The sequence below is a fragment of the Cebus imitator genome, unplaced genomic scaffold (genome assembly GCF_001604975.1).
Source record: "Cebus imitator isolate Cc_AM_T3 unplaced genomic scaffold, Cebus_imitator-1.0 Scaffold149, whole genome shotgun sequence".
Lineage (NCBI taxonomy): Eukaryota > Metazoa > Chordata > Mammalia > Primates > Cebidae > Cebus > Cebus imitator.
This window is the reverse complement of record NW_016107464.1, coordinates 2,712,778-2,733,178: the sequence shown is the minus strand read 5'-3', so window position 1 is coordinate 2,733,178 and position 20,401 is coordinate 2,712,778. Positions and strand designations below refer to the sequence as shown.

At 41.2% G+C, this 20,401-nt stretch overlaps 1 protein-coding gene across 11 annotated transcripts in view; it reads left to right on the top strand.

The window, feature by feature from the left end:
* Window positions 1-20,401, top strand: part of RNF38 (ring finger protein 38) — a 128,947-nt gene that overhangs the window by 57,191 nt on the left and 51,355 nt on the right. For 2 of the 11 annotated variants that reach the window (XM_017543179.2, XM_017543174.2), the window contains exon 1: window positions 12,547-12,891. The exons of 5 other annotated variants lie outside the window; for them this stretch is intronic. The gene's annotated coding sequence lies outside the window, so the exon portion shown is untranslated. Of the gene's footprint in view, window positions 1-12,272; window positions 12,419-12,546; window positions 12,892-20,401 lie in introns of those variants that run through there. 4 more of the 11 variants (XM_017543181.1, XM_017543175.2, XM_017543182.2 and 1 more) reach the window with 4 other exon arrangements.

Sequence of the window (20,401 nt, the reverse complement as noted above, 5' to 3'; positions counted from 1 at the left end):
GAATTTGCCTGTTCTGTACATTTCATAAAATGGAATCTCAAAATATAGCCTTTTGTGTCTGGCTTCTCTCACTGAGCATGATTGTGTTAGTCTATTCTTGTATTGCTATAAAGAAATACCTGAGGCTGGGAAATTTTATAAAGAAGTTTAATTGGCTTGCAGTTCTGCAGATTTTACACAAAGCATGGTGCCACGTCGGTTTCTGGTGAGGCCTCAGGAAGCTTACAATTATGGTAGAAGGCAAAGGGAAAAGAGGTGATGTCACATGGTGATAGAGGGAAAGAGAGAGTTGTGGGGAGATGCCATGCTTTTTGTTTGTTTTGTTTTTGAGATGGAGTCTTGTTTTGTCCCTGAAGCTGGAGTGCAGTGGCGCAATCTCGGCCCACTGCAACCTCCGCCTCCTGGGTTTAAGTGATTCTCCTGTTTCAGTTCTCCCTAGTAGCTGGAATTACTGGTATCCACCACCAGGACCGGCTAATTTTTTTTTTTTTTTTGGAGACGGAGTATCGCTCTTGTTGTCCAGGCTGGAGTGTAATGGTGTTATCTTGGTCTTCTGTCTCAGCCTCCTGAGTAGCTGGTACTACAGGCATGCACCACCACACCCAGCTAATTTTGTATTTTTAGTAGAGACGAGTTTCTCCATGTTGGTCAGGCTGGTTTCGAACTCCCAACCTCAGGTGATCCACCCACCTTGGCCTCCCAAAGTACTGGGATTACAGGCGTGAGCCACCACGCCCAGCCCGGATTTTTGTATTTTTAGCAGAGCCGAGGTGTCATCATGTTGGTCAGGCTGGTCTCGAACTCCTAACTCAGGTGATCTACCCACCTTGGCCTCCCAAAGTGCTGGGATTACAGACACTAGCCACCATGCCCAGTCATTGGCATGCTCTTTTAAACAACCAGGTCTTTCCTGGACTACCAGAGCGAGAGCTTGCTCTTCTTCAAGGGGATGGTGCTAAGCCATTCGTAAGAGATCTATCCCCAAGATCCAGATACCTCCCACGAGGTCCCATCTCCAACACTGGGGATTACATATACAACATGAGATTTGTAGGGGACAAATACCCAAACCATATCACATGATCATTTTAAGGTTCATGTTGTGCAAGTAATTGGATAGTAAGCTGCTCTCTATTAGGTGTTGAAGATGCCCTCTAAGAACATGACACTGAGGCAAAGATCTGAATGATAGGAAGTAACAATGCAGGTGAAAATCATGGCCATGGAAAGAACATTTCAGGAAAATAGTACAGCTAGCACAAGATCCCTAAAGCCAGAAAGACAAGAGAAACAGAAGGCTGATAATTGCAAGCAGTGTGGACGTGGAGTGGGAATGATATGAGGTTGGAGAGGTGGGCATGGGCCAGCCCATGTAGTTCTTTGTCAGCCAGGGAAGGTATAGATTTCATTCTGCTTTTTTGAGAAGCCAGTGGAGGGTTTTAAGCAAAGGAATGGCATAATACAACATATTTTTTAAAAAGACCACCCTTGTACTTTGTCTCTCTGAATTCGGCTGCTGTAGGTACCTCATACAAGTACAATCATACATTATTTGTCATTTTGTAATTGGCTTATTTCAGTCAGCAGGTCCTCAAGGTTTATCCATATTGTAACATATGCCAGAATTTCCTTTCTTTATAAGACTGAATAATAAAGAAAAGCTGGGCGTGGTGGCTCACACTTGTAATCCCAGCATTTTGGGAGCCTGACGTGGGTGGTTCACTTGAAGTCAAGAGTTCGAGACCAGCCTAGCTAACATGGCGAAACCCCGTCTCCACTAAAAAATACAAAAATTAGTCTGTTGTGGTGGCAGGCACCTGTAGTCCCAGCTGCTTAGGAGACTGAGGCAGGAGAATCACTTGAACCTGGGTGGCAGCGATTGTAGTGACCCAAGATTACACCATTGCATTCCAGCCTGGGTGATGGCACAAGACTCCTTCCCAAAAAGAAAAATTTGTTGTAATATACATCATAGTTTGTTCATTCATCTATTGATAGACACAAGTATCTCTTCAAAGACTCTGCTTTCAGTTCTTTTTGGTATATACATCCAGAAGTGAAATTGCTAGATCATATGGTAATTCAGTTTTTTATTTTGTGAGGAACTGTCATACTGTTTTTCATAGCAGCTGTACCACTTTACATTGCCACCAAAAATGCATAAAGATTCCAGTTTCTCCTCGCCAACACTTGTTATTTTCTTTTTTTTTTTTTTTTTAAATATAGTAACTATCCTAATGAGTGTGAGATAGTGGTTTTGATTTATACATCCCTTTGCTATTTTTTAATCAGGTTTTTTTTTTCCCCATTCAGTTCTAGGAGTTATATATTCTGGATATTAACCCTTTATTAGACATGATTTACATATATTTTCGCCTATTACATAAATTGCTTTTTTTGACTTTCAAAACTTTTTTACTGTAGTAAAATATACATAACATAAAATGTACCATCTTAACCATTTAGGTGTACAGTTCAGTAGCATTAAGTACATATAGTACATTCACCTTTTTGTGCACCACCGCTATCCATTTCCAGAATTTTTTTTTTCATCTTCCTAAACTGAAACTCTACCCATAATAACTCCTCATTGCCTCCTCCTCCAGCCCCTGGGAAACACCGTTCTACTCCTAGACTACTTTCAGACCCAGTTTCTTCCTTTACTTGATAAAAGAGAGGGTCCATTGCTGACTAATGGGATTGTTTTTATGTGTGGAGGCCTTCTTGGAAACGTGATTGAGTTTAATTGTAGAGAACAGTAATAGAAAATGGGATTGTAGAAAGAAAAGAGACGGAGACAAAAACTGGTTGGGGGTTTTCACACGGGATATCTTACCTACAGACCTTAGCATTCCTGCCTCGGATCTGTCTGATTCTTTTGCATCAAGAAGTTGATCTTACCAGCCATTTCCATGTTGTAGATCTGCCAGCAGGTTTCATAGCTTTCCCTTTGTTCCTGGTGGCATGGATTCTCATAGCACAGAAGTTAGCCAGGGATGGTGGTGGGCGCCTGTAATCCCAGCTACATGGAAGGCTAAGGCAGGAGAATCGCTTGAACCCAGGAGGCAGAGGTTGCAGGGAGCCGAGATCATGCCACAGCACTCCAGCCTGGGCGACAGGGCAAAGACTCCTTTTCAAAATTTAGAAATAATAATAATTTGAGGAACAAATCTATTGATATGTTATTTTATAGTGTTTCATTGCCTTTAGATTTAGGAAATCTGTCTCCGTTCAGCTACTTACCTGCATTTTCTAAAAGTTTTGTTAATTTTATATTATCCTTTCTTATCTACCTGGAATTGATTTAGTATATGATTATGTGGCCCACTGTGTCTTTCAGTAGATTCTCACTTTGCTTTATTCTGAAATATCTGATTAGGGATACCATGTAATGATAGATATTTTTGAGATTATTGTCATTAGAGATTACTTTGTTGGCCTTTAAAATGTCATTACCTGCTAAGTTTATTTTGTTTTATTAACAAGACACTATTGCAACAGGTTATAAGCAAGCCAGGGGAAGATAAATAAGCTTCCTGTGAAAGCTAAATTTTATATTTACAAAGAGTTGTCCTGCCTTTTTAAAATTTATTATTTATTTAATGTTATGATTTGTTTTGTAGTACAAATTAGAAATCTGCCCACATATTTTCTTCTTTTCCTTGGATAATATCTGGAAGGCAATAGTATGTGGCACGGGCAGGAGGTTGCAGGGTTTGTGGAGATGTACCGTGAAACTACTCGCGTTAGGCAGGATTCTAAAACTATCATCAGTGGAAACACTGGCAGTTTTAGTGAGCTGGTCACATTTCGTGAATGCAGGATGTTAGACTTCTATAGCAGGGTGTGTCATCTAGAGCAAGTTATTGACTGTGCAGGTAATTGAGCTCCACCAGAATTCCCTAGAGAAAAGTGTGTTCCTCATTGAGCTTAATGGAAATAGTAAGACTTTCAGGCAGTCTGGTCTGCAACATTTAAATGTTTTTTGCATCTCAAACTTAACACTCTGATTTGCATGTCTGTTTTCATGGACTTCTCTTCATTGTCCTTCCCAGAACTAAAGTAGTTAGCTGTCTATGCTTCTCTTTCTCCCCCTCCCCTTCCCCATGCTCCTCTCCCTCCCCATCCCTATCCTGTCCTGCTCCTCTTTCTTGACAGTCTCACTGTGTCACTCTTGCTATAGTACAGTGGTATGATCTTGGCTCACTACAACCTCTCTGCCTCCCAGGTTCAATCAATTCTCCTGCTTCAGCTTCGTAAGTAGCTGGGTTTACCCCAGCGTTCACCACCACACCTGGCTAATTTTTGTATTTTTAGTAGAGACAGGGTTTCACCATGTTGGCTAGGCTGATCTCCAACTCCTGACCTCAATTGATCCGCTCCCCTCTGCCTCCCAAAAGTGCTGGTATTACAGGGGTGAGCCACCACACCTATGTGCTTATCCCATCATTTATTTTCTTGAAGCACTTATGTAAGTATAACTTTAGGTTTTTATTTCACTAGCTTTTGGGATCACATTTTCCATTAATGTCCAGCTCTTAACGATTTGAGCCCTTGCTCTTCTTAACTGCAGTTGAACAGTTTGTCTGGCTTTCCTCTCCAGGTATTTCAGTATTTCTGGGATTTCCTAGGTAAACTGCTTGTCCTTCCAGCCGGTCCTTTGACCCATGGCCCATTGGTCACCAGCTGTGCAAAGCTGTTCTCACTGGTATCGATTTGGCTCAAGTTTAGGCCTAGTTCCTAGGCTATTGTATTTAGTAAGACTATAGTTTGGGCCTAGTTCCTAGACTATTAATATTTAATAAAGGATTTCACAGAAGGGCATTAGAACAAAGAGAACTTAAAGCTGCATAAGAAATATGGCTGCACTGAAAATATACTGGTCCAAGTGCTGCTTTAGGGCTTCTCTCTCCCTGATGCTTGGCTTACTGCTGTCCAAACGGCCAGCCTATCTTTCCTCAGGGAATACCCTGAAAACTGCTGATTCCCCTCCAGGGTCAACTCTAAACTACAATCAGTTAGCTTTGCTTTGAATAAAAATTGCCAGCCTTGGCAACGTGGCAAAACCCTGTATCTACCAAAAAAAAAAAAAAAATACAAATATTAGTCTGTTGTGGTGGCGTATGCCTGTAGTCCCAGCTACTTGGTGCTGACGTGGGAGGATCACTTGAGCCGCAGGAGTTCAAGGCTGCAGTGAGCCGTGATCATGACACTGCACTCCAATCAGGGCAACAGAGTGAGACCCTGCTTCAAAAAATTAAAAAAAAATTGATGCTGCCTTTTAGGAGGCAGTATAGCAGTATATCTTGAAAAATTAAGAAAAGTCACATACTGTTTGAACCAGCAATTCTACTTCTAGAATTGTACTTTTATGGATGCATTTTCAAATGCATGCCAAACTATATGTATGTACAAGAATATTCACAATATCTTTGTGATAGCAAAACACTAAGAACAACCTAAATGTAATACAGGATTAAAAAATAGATGGTTCCTTCCTAACAAAGGGGATTGGCTTTGTTGAAAAGAAGAACCTAGATCTGTATATGGCAAACTGTTTTTTGTGCTCTGAGTCTCCATTGGATTTGGTAAGAACTGTATGTAGTACCAGAATATGATTGCCCCTGAGATGAAGCTTCTGAAGCAACTACAGTCAAACCCAAGGTGCTGTCTGTCCCCTGGAACAGAATGAGCAAGAGCTTGGCTTCAAAGAGTATAGATTACAGCAGGCCATACAGTGGATGCCTCTTGCCTCCCAGTCAGCTCCTCCTGCCTGTTTACCCTGTTCTAGAGGTTGCATATGCTATGACGTGCAGTGCATGCTTTATCTGTGCCCTTGGCCCTCCACTTCTGATTGGTATGGGTCTCTATTTTTCTGTTTCTGACTTGGCTGTCCTAGGCACTTAGGTTTCTTCATTTTTCCCTCTTGAACTTCTTCCTGGCCAATGGCTTTTCACTGTCCGCCTGCTTTAGCCCCTTCACACCTTCACTGCAATGAACTTTCCCTCTGTCATCCCAGCTGCCATGGTTTAGTTCAAGTCATCTCCCACCTGCACTGTGGAAACAGCCATCTGACCAACTCTTCACCCCAAAGCTGGTTAAGTGGCTCTCTATATGGGAGGCTTCTAGTGGACTTGGATTTGGGTGAGTTTTTGCCTCCCTCTTGTGGTCTCTAGCTGCTATAGCCAGCAGCTGCTGCTAATTAACCTTTTCTACCTGACAGGCGTTAACATTTCTGGGGGAAACTGCTTATGCTGATTGTTTTGGAGTAGTAGATCAAGTTTTAGCATGCTTGTAGATACTGTGTAGTCTAAATGCTGTTCAGCCAATATACATTTCCCCCCAGTGCAGCCTTACCTTATTCGGTCCTTTTGGCTGGTTTTGGAGGAAGAAAGGAAACAGGGATGACAGCAAAGCTAGCTTCAGGGAAAAATTTGAAATTTATTTTTTGCATCCCTTTTCATCTCTTTTCACTGCCCTTTGTTCCCATGCTTCATTTCTCCCTGGGAACTTGCCTAGCGAGAAACGTAGAATCAACCACTGCTGTGAAATATTTACATATCATTAATTGAACTATTTATTAAGCACATGGTGTGTGCTTAACCCCTTGCCATATTTGGTGAGACCTAGTCCTTGGCTTCAAGAGGTTTACTATTTATTGGGCAGAAGTATCAAGTAAATACAAAGTTGGACGGCAGAATGATTAATGCTATTTTAGAATACACAGGAGAAGCCACTAACTCCGCAATAGAAATTGAGGTTGTTGGAGTGAGATTACAGTCGAGATACTTGGCAGTGGGTGTGATGGCAGAACGGTCCTGACAGTGTTAACCAATGGGAAACTGCCTTCTCATTAGTAGAGGTCCAGAACTTACAGCAGGTAAGCCATTCTCTACCCTGCACCTCCTTTGGCATTTCCCTTACATGTGAATGGTTCTTCAGCATTTGGACAGGTGGTTCCTTTCTGGCCCTATGGACAACTTGAATCATGCCTTTCAATGCCTTAAAATAGGAGATGATCCTCTTTCCATTTTGTGTATTTTCTGTTATCTGTTATTCCCCCAACATCAGTGTCAGTGATATATAAACAAAGCAGAACTGAGACTTGAGGAGCTTACAGTTTAATAGGAGGAAACAGATATTTGATAAATGCCTTAAGGTGTTATGATACAAGTTTGTAGAGTTCGGATAAGAAGGATAGCCCGTAACCCCACAGTCACCTTTTTTGTAAAAAGATCCTTGAGATTATCATTATTTAGATATTCCTTGAAGTCTAGAAATGCAAAACTGGTCACAAAAATAAATTATATATTTGCCATTGGACAGACTGTTAACTAGCACTTGAAATTTGTTTATGATTATTGTTTATGCAGTGTGCTTTAAAATGTATTTCTAGCAATGGCACCCTTCAAGTTAACAAGATTGGGAGATGGTTTTCTAGAAGCAGAGAGTGAATTTCAGAATGAGATCTTTCTTACATGTATATCCTAAGATTACAGTTGTTTTGCCTTAGTACGAAATAAAGAGAAAACAGGACATCTAAGGAAATTTAACTCCAAGTCCAGGTAGCTAACCAACAAATTTTCCCAAACATTTAATGAAGGTGTAACACCAGTCTTAAAGAAACACTTCTAGAGAACAGATAGCGAGCCTGTACTCCCTGATTCATTTTCCGAAGCTAGCATAAGTCTTTGTAACAAAACTTGACAGGGACATTACAGAAATGGAAAATTACAGCTAATCTCAATCAAAACACAGATGCAAAAATTCTAAATAAACCAACCATTTAGAGCAATATAGTAAGCCTAAAATGGGTTTATTAGGAGTGTAAATTTGGTTTAACATCCCCAAACCAATCAAATTCACATTAACAGAAAAGTTATATAGTTAACTTGTTAGATACAGAAGTTTTTCATAAAATCAAACATCTATTTTTGAAGTTCTTTTTTTTAAAAAGAGAGTCTCTGTTGCGCAGGCTGGAGTGCAATGGCATCATCTTGGCTCACTACAACCTCCGCCTCCTAGGTTCAAACGATTGTGCCGCCTCAGCCTCCATAGTACCTAGGAGTATAGGCATGTGCCACCATGCCTGGCTAATTTTTTGTAGTTTTAGTAGAGATGGGGTTTCACCATGTTGGCCAGGTTGGCCTCCTGACCTCAGGTGATCTGCCCACCTTGGCCTCCCAAAGTGTTGGTATTACAGGCATGAGCCACTATGCCTGGCCCATGTATGATGAATTTCTAACATATTTGAAATAGTAGATAACTCCTTTAATTTGCTAAAAGGGTCTTTAAAAAACAAAAACAAAAACAAAACTGTAAACACCATACTTAAATGTTGACGGTTTTTCAGTTGAGGTTTGGAATAAAACAAAGCTCTCTGGTTAGCACTGTACTAGAGGCCCTTGCTGGTGCAGTAAGACAAAAAAAATGAGTATATGTTGGAAAGAAAGAAATGGAACAGTCAGTATTTTCTTCCAAATAGATAAGGGTATAAACAGGATTGTGTGTATAGAAAACTCAAAAGAAGTGAGATATAAACTATTAGGATTAATAATTATATTAAAAAGCTAGAATAAACTTAAGAACTAAATTTGCAAGACCTTTGCAGAAAACTGAAATATTACTGAAAGAATTGAAGTCTCAAATAAGTAGCTTATAGATTGCTATCTTTACAATATTGAATCTTTCAATATCCGTTAACTCATTTCTAGGCCTAATGCAGCCCCAAGAAAATCCTAGCAATTTCACCTTTTCCCTTGTCTTTTCTTTCCTTCTTTTGAAATAACCTGATTCTAAAATTCCTATGGAAATCCAAAAAGCCAGAAATAATCTACTCTGAAGGACAACTTGCTGTAACAGATAAAGGAAGTCTTATAAAGCTGCAGTAATTACCATGGTGTGGATCAGCATAGGGATAAAGAGAACAGTGCAACAGACTACTGAACACAGAAACAAAGTCATGTATATGGGGTCACAGGTTTTAAACAAAAGAGCAGTTGGCAATAGTCTTTTCCAGTATATGATGCTCTGTCAAGTAGACGGCCATATGGGGGAGGGGGCACTTGATTCCCACCTCACCGACACAAAAAAATCAATTCCAGGTGATGTGTAGTTCTCATTGAAAAAGGGAAAATAATAAAAATTCTGAGAAAATAATATAGGTAAATGTCTTTATGGCCCAAGTGTAGGGAAATATTTTTTAAACAGGAGAATAACGGCAACGAGAAACACAAACCTGAAACCATTAATTATAGTTAAAGATTTAAAGATGGGAGAAATTAATGGTGTGTTTGTGTGTTCTGTTAGAAATAATCCAACAAAGAGGAAAAACATGATGGTATAAAAGAGAGAAAGAATTTGTAGAGTCACATTCTTTAAAAGGTGAAAAGTGGGTGAGATTTAGCATTGAAGAATAGGATGAATTTGTTCACTAGGTGGTCAGTTCTATAATCCTATGCAGTTTTTGTATAGTGGCTGCTGTTATTTCCATGTATTACAATGGCAGAACACCAGAGTAAACAATCTCATTAAATAACTACCAGAACCATCTGAAGGAACTTCAGCATTTTCCTATTTGGTAAGCAATGTTTTGATATATTTTTATTTTAAAATTGAAGCGACTTAAATGACTTGGGTACCTCTGGAATAACAGTTTTTAGTAGTCATTCACAATTTTCACTTTTGTCAAGAAAACCAGTTTTTTAAAGGACAGCCTCAGAGTCAGAATTCTCAAAAAGCTCTTGCCAAAAGCACCTTCTTTTCTTATAAATGCTGTACTGTCCCTTAGCTCTGTGTGGCTTTAAAAACTGATCCTGGACAATTCATTAGTCAGACTAGCCACATTTCAAGTGCTCAGTAGCCAGATGTCACTAGCTAGTGGCTGCCTTTTTCGATGGGGAGGAGGGGGGAAGATGTAGAATGTTTGCACCATTGCAGAAAGTTTTATTAAGACAGTTCTACAACGGGACTTTTCACCTTTGCAGACAATCACCAAATAAAATTTTAGCTGGACTGTAGTTAAGTGACTGCTCTGGTATAACTTTAACCCTGCCACATTAGGTTGTCAAAGGTGACCCACCACCTTAAAAGCCTGCCTATTCTTTGGGTGTTTACTAGCATGGCTTAAGATTTTCTCGTTAAGAAATAAATTAGAGGCCAGGTGTGGTGGTTGAAGCCTGTAATCCCAGCACTGTGGGAGGCCGAGGCGGGTGGATCACGAGGTCAAGAGATTGAGACCATCCTGGTCAACATGGTGAAACCCCGTCTCTACTAAAAATACAAAAAATTAGCTGGGCATGGTGGTGCGTGCCTGTAATCCCAGCGACTCAGGAGGCTGGGGCAGAAGAATTGCCTGAACCCGGGAGGCGGAGGGTGTGGTGAGCCAAGATCACGCCATTGCAATCCAGCCTGGGTAACAAGAGTGAAACTCTGTCTCAAAAAAAAAAAAAAAAAAAAGAAATTAGAGGCTTTGCATAGTAGCTCACATCTGTAATCCCAGTGTTTTGGGAGGCCAGTGTGGGAGGATTGCTTAAGCCCAGGAGTTAAAGACCAACCTGGGCAACATAGTGTAGTGAGACCTGTCTCTACTGAAAATTAAAAATTCAGCCTGGATTGCTTGAGCCCAGGAGTTCAAGACTGCAGTGAGATGTGATCCAGCCATTGCACTCCAACCTGGGTGACAGAGCACTTTGTCTAAAAAAAAAAAAAAAAATTGTGGTACAGATTTCAAACTATCCAGCCAGAAGTTGTGACAGCATTGTTATAGCTAGACAGACTTACTAGGTTAAGCCCTAAGAGTCCAATTAGTGAAGATTGGTAACCATGTGAGAGATTTCAGGAAGTTTGCCTCACAAAAGGTTGGCTGAAGCTCAGAGGGATTTGCTGAAGCTTACAGGTGAGGAATGCTGGAGAACTGTAATAGATTTTTGCTGCTGAATTCAGCACTTGCGGAATCTGCCTCTTACAGTTGGCTCCCAAATGGTAACTTCTATTTCTTTTCCTGATGTTCTTCTCTTTCCCTCTCTTCACATAGTCTGTATCCAAGCTTGGAGGAAAAGCTGCTTCAGGGTGGTCTGGTTATGTAGAGAAGATTTTTTTTTTTTTTTTAAGCTGTAATGTGAGGTGAATTCACTATATTGGGATTTGTGAGGGATCCACAGGATAGAAATAGGTTACGTTGGATATACTTAAAGGTATGGTTGATACTTTACCAAAACAAAAGTTTAGACGTTATCATCTCCAAACTGGCTGCTTCGGGAGAGAGCCAGCTGGTTAACTGGGTTGCATAATGGGAGTATGGATCTGGGTGGATATGTTCACAGAGGCCCGATACCTCATTCCAGCTTCTCTTTGTCCTAGAATTACAAAAGCCTGTGATGTTATTGCTGGAACTTTGATTCAGCAGTTGCTAAACACCTACTGTTGTGTTTCTGGCACTAGGCTTGGGCCTTGGGTTTACACAGTGCCAAGAGTATGGGTGCTCAGTCTGATATGGGAGACAATGTACACAAATAATTACCGTATAGTGTTGTTCATAAAGAGAACGTACAAGGTCCAGAAAGAAGGTCCTGAAACATCATTTTAGTCTGATTTCCCCCATTTTCTGCCAGATGCAGCCGAGGCCCAGAGAAGGAAGGAGACACTGGTTTAAGTAATGCGAAAAGAACTAGAACCTGAGTTTTCCGTTGACTGGTCCTTAATAATTTCACTCTACCACCCTAAAATATGATCACTATCCTTGTGGGAAACATCTAATTTCTATCTGCTTTAAAAAGCCCACTACTTCCATGATGTCCTGTTGACGGCCCTCTCTGTAACTGATACCACTTTATTATTTTTTTTCCTTGTATGTATGGTGCTTTTATGGAAGTTTTTACTTCCTCTCTTGTATCGTGATTATCGGGACAAGAGCCAAGCCGGCTTCTCTTTGTCCTTATTTCCCCTCCCCAGCGAGGTATGAACAACTGTCAGGCTTAACGAAGCCTCGGACAAGGTGGGTTCAAACATGTTTTCTTGCTCCATTGAGAGACACCTGTCTACTGCAATAAAAATTCCTACTTTTCGGGCCACGTGAATACACTTCTGCTGTAAGAACTACGTGAGGTTAGTTAGTTTGATTGCAGAGTTTTGTAGGGAGAAGGCACGGAACAATAGGAACAATTTACGAAGAGAAGACTTGCACGTTTTGGGGAACTGGGGCCCTGCTGTCCGGTGGGCAGCGGGGGCGGGGTTGCGCAGTGGCGCTGCGCGCCGAGCTTTGTTGCCGGAACTAGTCCGAGTCTTGCGCCGAGACGCGCCCCGCCCCTCCCCCCGTCCCGCCCCCGCGGGGTGGAAACAAAGGGGTCTCGGCGCGCGGTGCCGGGCCTAGAGGCAAGGGGAGGAGCGCTCCGGCGGTCTGGCGCGCGGGGCTTGCTAGGTTTGTGCTGGCGAGGGGACTGGGCGGGCCGCGCTTCTCTCGGCCTAGCGGTGAGGGGCGTCGCCTGCGCGCGCAGCGGAGGCCAGTGCGCCGGCGCGCAGTGAGCTGTGGTCTGTGAGCGCAGAGGCGGGGTGCGGCGGGGCGGGGCTCCTAGTGCGGTGTTGCGGGACGGGCCCGAGGCCCGGGCGGTTGGGACGCGGGGTCTGAGAGGATGGAACCTCCGAGGCGTTAGTCGACTCTGTCATCTCTGGGCGTGCAGTCGTCGTTTCCTGGTGCGGCCCGTGTGATGGTGTCGGGAGGAAGGAAGCGCCGTGACAGCGCCTCAGTCGGAGCCGGGGTTCCGGGGGTGAGGAGGCCCGCGGACGGCGGATCTGGCGAGCTGGCCGCGGGCTGGGCGAGCAGTCACAATAGGAGGCGGCGGCCCAGCGAGGAGCCGCGGGAGCTGCCCTGCAGGGCGGAGCCTCCCCTCGCAGGTACTGGCCTCCGCGGCCGTTGGCTCCAGCGCGAGGGCGGGACGAGCCGCGGGCCGTTGGGAGCCTGCGGTGCCGCGCCCGATTGTCGGGCGAAGGCTTGGCCCGGCCGCCCGGCGCTCTTTGTTCCCGCGGCGGCGGGGAGGCGCGGCCTCAGCTCGCGGAGCCGCCGGCCCACTGCCCGGCAGTTGGCCTCGCTCTCTCGCTCCCTCCCTTTTTGCCGAGGCGCAGGTGAAATGATGTCACCCTGGAGAACGCGGAACCTGGTTTGAAGGGTCCTCTCTGGCGTCCTTCTACTTCCTTGGGTTCTGGACAGGCTGCGTTTTGTTCTCAGGGGATGAAAGTTATTCTTTTCAGGGCTGAAGAATGAGAGAGGTTGGTTTTTGAAACGGGAGTGTTTCAGGTTATTGAGGTCCAAAAAAAAAATAAAGTTTTTGTTTATGTCTGTATGGCTTGTAAGGTACAGTATTTTTCTTTATGGTGCAAAAATGATGCATGCTATTATTCAGTAAAAGTTGGGTATGCTAATTTTTCTACCAAAAGTAGCACACACATGTAATTATTGCCAGCATCTTATGAATTGCCATTTCGTTTTAAGGTGTGGACTTAACGTATGAAAACTTAAATGTATTTAGAGCTCATAATATAATTGTTTAAACCTTAGAGTTGCAAGCCTGCTGTATCCTATTTGGCCTTGATTACAAGTACTGTTATACTTGAACGTTTACCATAAATATCTTTCAATAGCAACCCTTGTATCTAGTCTTTTAAAAAAAATTCCCTTTTATAGGGACAGTTGGAATCAAAGTAAAAAGGGAACACCATCTAATGGAAGAAACAGAACTTTTGTAGAGGTACTAATACAGAACCAAATACAGATGTCAGATCAGGTGTAGGGGAGCTGGGACACACTTGGAATAAAAAGATGAAATTTATGACTGAAAGCTTACCTGAGAATTGTGTCACTGCAGATACCCCTTTCTCCGGGGTTTATAAATATACTGGTATAGTTCACCTTTTGAAAACCTAATCATACATCTGTTCATTCAATTTTAAGTTGATTTTTATAATATTTCTGTAAGACTTATTTCCAAGAGATTTGAAGGCCTTAGAGCCTATAAGTTCTGCCACAGATTGATCATGTGGGCCTCAGACCCTCATCTGTAAAATATGAAAAAACTTGGACTTAAATAATCTGTGGCTTTCCCTCTCTGACTTCGTCTGTGATTCTAGAAGGAAGTTCGTATTTCCATACCTGTTAGGCTTTATATGTCCATCCTGTTTTTATAGTTAAATTTTCAAGTATTACCCTGGGTATTGAGAATTTCTCTACTAAAACAGCCTCATTTTTGATGAAGAGTAACCAAGATGGCATAGTCGGACATAACTGAATCTGTTAGCATCATAAACGTAGAGTGTAGATCTACACTGTGAGCAGCATTGGATGAGGCTTTTAGTTAATTCATGTTACCTTCCTAGGCTGTTTTCTCTGATCACGTCTTTCTTTTTTGATGCTGTGAGTGGGAAGTGTGAGTGAGAAATTCTTATGATAAAAGTTTCTGAAATGATAAGGTACTTGATCACTATGGAAACATGACTGGTCAAGATTATGTCTTCAGTTTATTCCACCTGTTTCTCTGTTTGTACTACCTCTGGTTTGGTTCAGGCCACCACCGTTTTGTAATTCATCTTTCTGGAAAGGTAGTTCTTAATTAGCCTTGATTTTTGCATTGTGTCTGGGTCTACTTACTAGTTTCATGGTTGTTTTCCTGCTAAGAAAACATGTCAGACAAGTTGTCACCTCCGTTTTATTCTACTTAACTCACAGCCTTTTCTCTAGAAAGAGCAAACAGATTGTAAACATGGATTTGAACAGTAGAGTTCTTGTCTAGTTAATTCATCAGCAAACGTTAACTAATAAGACGTTTCTCTAGAGGAGATAAAGCATTAATGCTTGAACTCCATATAAATGAGAGAAATTTGGAATACACAGATGAAAAAGAGGGGTCATGTACACAGTCTCTTCTTTTTCCAACTCTTACATCTTTTCATTTTTAAATTTTTTAAATTTTAGTTTTCCCGGAAGCTGGAGTGTTGCTATGTTGTCCATTTTGGACTTGAACTTCTGGCTCCAGGTGATCCTCCTTTCTTGACCTCCTGAGTAACTGGGACTACAGGTGTTTGCCACAGAGCCTGCCTGTCTTAGATGTTTCCCTTTTCTAAGGATCTGAACATTTACCTCTTACCTATATCTAGGTTATGGAGCCCTGTTGTCCTCATGTAGATCCTGTTATAATTGTCCCTCACTAGACTGAGTCGCTTTAAGGGCAGGACTGTTTCTTTTTCCCATTTTGTAGTCTCAGCATCCAGCATATGGCAGACAAACAATATTTGAATCACGATTGTTATTTAATAAAATCATAACTCAATCATACCTCTTTTTTCCAACTATCGTAAAACCCACAATTATTATATGAATAATTATATGTGTATGCGCTTGTATGTGTTGGAGGGGGAGAGAGAGAAAGAGAGTGAGAGAGAGAGTGTGTGTGTGTGTGTAAAATTTTTGTAATTCTTAGAGGTAACCAGCCTAAGTAAAATGATTTTAGATGTACTTCTTTGAGGGGAGAAAAATCTTGGTGTAGGCAAATCTAGATTTTGGAAGGGAGGGAAAGAAAAGTTTATTTAAAATAGGTAACTCTTATTTTTCCTAACCTTTATTTCTGCATTCTCTTTGTAATGAGTAGAGGATTTCCTCAGTTGCATGTGTTTTTTTTCCTCCTTCTTTTTTTTTTTTTTTTTTTTTAAATCACTTTAGGGGACTGTGGACTGGGGAAAGGAAATAGGGGAGCCTTAGGCTAGTTTCACAGACCCTGTTTCTGCTATGCTCCGGGAAAGACATGGGTCCATTTTGTTTGCCTGAACTCAAGAATGGGAGCAGTAATTTCTTTTTAGAAATGATTGTCCCAGTGCTGGGCAGTAATGAACATCCCCACCCACATAGTACGAGTCCTTGAATGATTTTCTCCTAATACTGCCTATTAGCTTTTCAAAATTATTTTTTAGGTCAGGTGTGGTGGCTCACGCTTGTCATCTAAGCATTGTGGGAGGCCGAGGTGGGTGGCTTACCTGAGGTCAGGAGTTCGAAAACAGCCTGGCCAACATGATAAAATCCTGTCTCTACTAAAAATACAAAAAATTAGCTGTGTGTGGTGGCAGGCACCTGTAATCCCAGCTACTCGGAAGGTGGAGGTGGGAGAATTGCTTGAACCCTGGAGGCAGAGTTTGCAGTGAGTTAGGATCCTGCCACTGCATCATTCTAGCCTTGGCATCAAGAGCAAAGCTCTGTCTCAAAATAAAATAATTATTTTTAAATTAGAAAAGCAAATAGTGACAGTTGTGAGTGATACAATGATTTTATTTTTATTCCTTTCAGTCTTTTTCATGTGTCATTTGTGAACGAGAATTGTTGAAACTTAGAGATGAATGACTTAGAAATTTTGTCTTTGTTCTTAAAGGGTGGTGACATCTCTCAGGGTCAGTTCTATTCAGTGTTTGGACCTCAGTTTTCCAGAACTAGGCTGTTGATTTTTTTTATTAAAGGAGCATTATTGAGTTACATTTTACTTCACTTATAATTCACTCCATCCAATTAGATTATTTTTGTTACATTTACAGAACTGTGCAGCCATAATCAATCCAGTTTGTGAACACTTCTATCATCCCCCAAGGATCCCTGTGCCCATCCAGGCCTCCTTTTTGCACGACTACAAGGGGACACAGCCCCATTCCTGCTTCTAGGGTCCTTTCTTGGACCAGCTTTGAAGAATGCCATCCAGGCCTTTGAGTGCCCCTGCTCCACACCATCAAAATCGTTTCAGAGAACTCTGCTCTCAGAAAACAAAAGCAAAGAAACAGATTTGTTTTAGGCCCAGTTTTAGAACTCTTCTCAAAAGAAAGGCGATATTTGGGCCTGATTCATTCTCAGAACAGGGAGGAAAAATCCCAGCAAGGAGCAAAGCATTAGCTTAGTGATTTATCCCGTCTCAGTAGGATGGGGTGGACTTACTGGGCAACCACTGACTTCATTTAATGGTGATTTGCAGGTGAGTGCATCAGATCTCTTCCTTGATCAAAGCTTTTACCTTGTCTCATTGCCAACCAGATTTCTAAGAAACTTGTTACACAAATCAGAAAGGCAGGCTGTTAGATCATTTGCTTGCAGTTTGGAAGATTATTCTTTTAATAAATAGTTGAATACTTGCTATGTGCCATGTACTCTTCTAGGTGTTAGTGACATTGTGCTGAACAGGACATGAGATTATACATGTTTTCCTGAGGGTATACTCAACTCGTCTCATTGATTTGGCTACTCTTTAATCTTTATAGGGAATTCTCTTGTTTTTCTTCCAAATATTCCAAGATAACTTTTTTTCTTGAGTTTATGAAGTCCTGTGTATATTTAACCCCACCTTATGATTGTAATATTTAAATAATGCCCCCCCGGCTCCCCATAGTAGTGTTTCTGGTTGCTATTTTTTATTTATTTATTTTTGAGATGGAGCCTAGCTCTGTCGCCAGGCTGGAGTGCAGTGGCTTGATCTCAGCTCACTGCAACCTCTGCCTCCTGGGTTCAAGTGATTCTCCTGACTCAGCCTCCTGAGTACCTGGGACTATAGGCATGTGCCACCACGCCCTGCTAGTTTTTGTATTTTTAGTAGAGGCAGGGTTTCTACTCTCTTGGCCAAGATGGTCTTGATCTCTTGACGTTGTGATCTGCCTACCTCGGCCTCTCAAAGTGCTGGAATTACAGGTGTGAGCCACTGCGCCCTGCTGGTTGCTAACTTTTTAATGGCTGCATAATAGTTCAAGCAAGTGTGTACCATAATTTTACTTAGCAAATATTTATTTGTTAAACATTTAGGTACTTCTGATTAACTTTTATTAAATTATCGCCATTACTGTGAATATAGTGGTGACTATATTCATGCATATGACTTTTCTCATATTTTGGAGTATAGCCTGAGAATTTTTCAGTTTACAGATTCAAATAATACCTGTTTTCTACACTATTAATAAAATCTACCTAATTACTTAAAAGAGATTAACAGTTGCCATCATGGAATTGGTGAGAGTATTTGGAGTTTGGGGATTTGACTTCATTTTAGAGATACCCAGACTTGCAGCTGGAGGTGACACTTAAGGACCTAACTCCTCATCTTATGTTTTGTTTTCGTCTTTTGTATTAGACTGTGATTTTAGTGCTTTTGACCGACCAGTTGGTATGCTGAAAAATGCTCTGTGGGCCTTTGTGAACACCACCTTATTTTGTAGAAGTACATTATGTCATACTGGCTTAGACGTCATGTACCTGTATCTTCTCTCTCACCTTCATGGAAAAAAAAAAAAAGGAAATGAAAGAAGAAGGATACTGTCATCAAAAGCAATTTAAAAAGTTTTGGGGCAGTGTCTTGTCCTAAGTGCTAATTTTAGTGCAATAATTACTAATAATTCCTACAGTCTCCAAGAAAAGTTAAATTGTTAGTTATGTTACCAAAACACAGAATGGCCCGATTAAACAAAGGATGTCCTAAAATAGTAGTGTTGATGCTTAAAAGGTTAAAACTATTTTTTGTGAACGTTAGTCTTGTGAAATAGGGTTTTCTCAGTTATGTTGAATGAAGTAGTTATACAGTTATATGGAAATAGACATTAAACATAAGAAGTTTGGGGAGTTGCAGATTTAGTCTGGTCTCAGGATGTTTCCTTGGCAGGACTTTTTAAATACAGGTTGCATCCTCAGAGAAAGCTGAAGTTAACCAAATCTGTAATGCTGAACAGTTGCGCCTTGAGAAAAATAAAATTGTATCAGTTTTCAGGAAACAAGTTTATTATTTTTAAGTACTAAAAATAGTTTTAAATAGGCTTTGTGGAATAGTTGATACTAATCAAACTAGATTATAAAGAAGAATGTTACCTTACAGTAGAATGTGATTTACTGGGTTGAGTATGAACCTTAGAATTCCATAGACTTGAGCTCAAATTATGATTTTGATATTTCTGAAGTGTTTGACTTTAAGCAAGTTTGTTAAACCTGATGTTCAGTGTATAAAGATTGAGAGAGCCCAGTTCAGTTTCTGGCATGAAGCTAGCTATTACCAGATTGAGGCTTTAAAACCTGCCATACTGCCTAAATAAAAATGTGTTAATTTTTATATCTTTTGTAATCAAATTAGTGTAGCCAAAATTCTGGAGAAAAAACTTTCAGTGTGGCACAATTTTTATTTGAGTTATATACATACACATTGTGTTTTGTGTAACAAATTACCACAAATTCATTTGCTTGAAACACAAATATTAGCTCACAATTTCCGTGAATCAGGAGTCCTCATATGGGTTAGCTGCTGGACCACCTTTCCAGGATCTTACCTTGCAGGAGCTGTGATTTCTTCCTTGTCTCCTTCCAGGTTCACTGGTAGAATGTGGTTCTTGTGATTATAAGACTGAGGTCCCCCATTTTCTTCCTGGCTGTCAATTGGTGACTGCACTCAGCCCCTGGAATCTGCCCACAACCCCCTGCCACATGCACCCTTCATATGCCTTCTCACATCAGCTTAGTCTGAAGAATTGGCAAGATTATCCCGGGAAGGACTCAGTTCTGCTTGCTTTTATTAAGTCAGGCCCAGGCTCACCCAGGATAATCTCTAACTTACATTCATCTGACTTGGACTCTTCATTACATTTGAACATCTCTCCCCCTTTGTCATTTGATGTAACCTAATCATGGAAATGAAATACATCATGTTCACAGCCGTGCCTACGCACTTGGGGAAGGGGGTTGTATAGGAGATGTACACCAGAGGTAATCTTGGAGGGGCAACCTGTGTATGTCACCTGCCCCCCCCTCCACACACACACACAGCAGGTATGTGTGATTTTATTTTACCTAGAATTAAAATAAAATTGTAACTGGTTTTAATCAAGCCCATCTATGGTTTTGTCCCAGACTTATTTTAACTGCAGGATTTGAATATAGCTTTTCTCAATTATATTTGTCCATCCTTTTTTATAGACAACTGGAGCTTCTGACCAAAGGAAACTATTGTGAGTAGGAGAGGATATGCTTGAAAATCATGGCCACAGGGACCAGATTTGCCAGTTTTACATTTGTAGATCATCAAGATCTTAAGATTTCAAAGGAATGAGGAATGGAGGAGAAGAAACATGATCTCTATTTGTCTTTTCCCAGCCAGCTACTTGTATTAACTATTTTGTAAGACTTTTTGGGGCATGTTAGTTGAAGGCAGGATGGCCTTAGGAAAACGTCCTGTAAAGGATACATATTGAGCAAATGAAAAGCTTAAGAGGATGCAAAAAGATTCCTATATAAAAAAACAAACCATTTTGAGAGAGTGGCAAAGGCCCTCCTTAGATTGAGTCAGGAATGTGAAGTATTCCTTTTTCTATGAAACCTTACTCTTTAGATTAACTCAGAACTGTTACTCCTGTTCTA